This window comes from Procambarus clarkii, chromosome 50 (assembly GCF_040958095.1).
Source record: "Procambarus clarkii isolate CNS0578487 chromosome 50, FALCON_Pclarkii_2.0, whole genome shotgun sequence".
NCBI classification, from domain to species: Eukaryota; Metazoa; Arthropoda; class Malacostraca; order Decapoda; family Cambaridae; genus Procambarus; species Procambarus clarkii.
The window spans coordinates 8589655-8592249 of NC_091199.1; positions in this window are offsets into that span (position 1 = coordinate 8589655).

The window sequence follows — 2595 nt, forward strand, 5'->3', positions numbered from 1 at the left end:
CATTCTGATCCCCTGTGGACCCAGAGCCTTGCCCACACAGGTGCCGATGTCGCTACACTGGGACGTATGTCAGGTGTGTAGTAGCGACGTCACCTGCAAGTATTCCAGGTGTATACAGATCGAAGGCCCTATCGGGGCGTCTGTGGCAGCCATAACTATCCTTATCACATTCCGCTTTCCGGAGGTTAATGAGAGATTATGCTGCCTCATTAACGTGAGGACTAACTCCAGAATGCCCTCATTGGGTGAGATGGACTCCCTCACTCTCAGCCTGCTCAATAAGATGCCCAACTTTAAGAGTTCCAGTAACTTTCTCATCATAAGACATTACTACGAGATCGTCAAGGAATTCTACATGAGTCCTCCCTTGTTTCTGAACATTTCGTCCAAGCGTGTCAAGATGGTAGCCATTGACAGCAGCAATGTCTCTCAGGCGTCCGATGGCACCGATCAGGAGGACAAGCTGACCACCATTTATGTCTGTTGCGAAGCTTAGATGGCTGAGTCAAGTGTCTGCACTCACCAGTATTGACAGACATGCTGGTGGGTGATAGGTCTAGTCGAGGCGCAGTTTGAGATGCAGTTTGCCGCGCTGTCTTCAACTCAAGGCGCAGTGGAGTGTATAGCGGTTGAGTGTATAGCAGTGGAGTGCACACCCACTCCTTCAAAACCAATTGTCTAATGAACTTTCAGTCCCATTCATAAATTTTCTTTCTCATTCTCTCTCATAACTCTCCCCTCACTTAAGCTGTTACTCATCGTGAGTTCTGTTAGCTACTCATTTTTCCCCCCTCCCCCTTTCATCTATTAAGCTCTAATATTCCCTCTATTCCCTCTCACGGTCTCTACTCTCCCCTCACAAATTTCCTCACCCTCTCATACGATTCTCTTCCTCCCTTCGCCTCATACATCCTTATTTCTTACAGTCTCTCATAATCTGCATCCCATTTTCTAAGCTGTTTTAATCTCACAGCAATATTGCTATCCTCTCCCCCTCTTTCTCTCTCTCTTTATCACCTGTTTATCTCTCTCCCCTCTCTGTTATTATTCTTTTCTTGCCTCACGTGTTTTCTTAATATTCTTTTTCTTAATTCTTAGTATCTTTTTTTTGTATCCATTTGTTATCATTTCCCCTTTATAGTGACTCTCCGCATATTGTGACTTTCCGTCTTATCTTTACCCTTGTACTCTTATCTTTACTCTTGTACTGTTCCTTCTCTTCTATCCCTTCAGTTGTTACACAATCTCCTATTCCTTCCCAAGCCTCTCCTTTACTAAGCTGTCTCTTTCTGTCTACTGTCTCTCACCTCTTTCTCAAATTCTCTTCCCAAATGCTCTTTTTGATTCGTTCTTCTCTCTCTCTCTATCTAACACCTGTCGCTCCCTCTCTAATACCTCTCCTTCTATCTAACACCTGTCGCTCCCTCTCTAATACCTCTCCTTCTATCTAACACCTGTCGCTCCCTCTCTAATACCTCTCCTTCTATCTAACACCTGTCGCTCCCTCTCTAATACCTCTCCTTCTATCTAACACCTGTCGCTCCCTCTCTAATACCTCTCCTTCTATCTAACACCTGTCGCTCCCTCTCTAATACCTCCCTCTATCTAACACCTGTCGCTCCCTCTCTAATACCCCTCCCTCTATCTAACACCTGTCGCTCCCTCTCTAATACCTCTCCCTCTATCTAACACCTCCCGCTGCCTCTCTTCCCTCTCTCTCGCGCCTCTCCAAGGCCCTGAGGTCATATTTTACACAGCTTAATAACAGCTGGCAGAGGTCCACCGCTGCATCCTGATAGATATCCTCCATCCCTCCTTCCCTCCCTCCATCCTGACCCCTCCCTCCTACTTCCTGACCCCCTCCCCCCCTTCTCTCCCCCCCATGACCCCTCCCTAACCTAACCCTCCTTCCCTCCCTCCATCCTGACCCCTCCCTCCTACTTCCTGACCCCTCCCCCTCCTTCTCTCCCCCCCATGACCCCTCCCTAACCTAACCTAACCTAACCCTCCTTCCCTCCCTCCATCCTGACCCCCTCCCTCCTACTTCCTGACCCCCCCCCACCTTCTCTCCCCCCATGACCCCTCCCTAACCTAACCTAACCTAACCCTCCTTCCCTCCCTCCATCCTGACCCCTCCCTCCTACTTCCTGACCCCTCCCCCCCCTTCTCTCAACCCCATGACCCCTCCCTAACCTAACCTAACCTAACCCTCCTTCCCTCCCTCCATCCTGACCCCCTCCCTCCCTCCTACTTCCTGACCCCTCCCCCCCCCTTCTCTCCCCCCATGACACCCCCCTAACCTAACCAGACTCGTTCCAGTAGCAGCAATTGTCTCACCACTATACCCAAAAGGAAGCTTTCATGAATGTCTCTTAACTCTCTCCACTTAGTTACGTCCTGACTACCCAGTTGGGTGATTTGGGACAGTTTACCCTTCAGTGTGCTTGTTTCTCGTAGTTACAATCCCTCGTTTGATCATGTTTGGTTTACAATTGTATGCAGGCGAGGAGTCACAATAACGTGGCTGAAGTATGTTGACCAGACCACGTACTAGAAGGTGAAGGGACGACGACGTTTCGGTCCGTCCTGGACCAT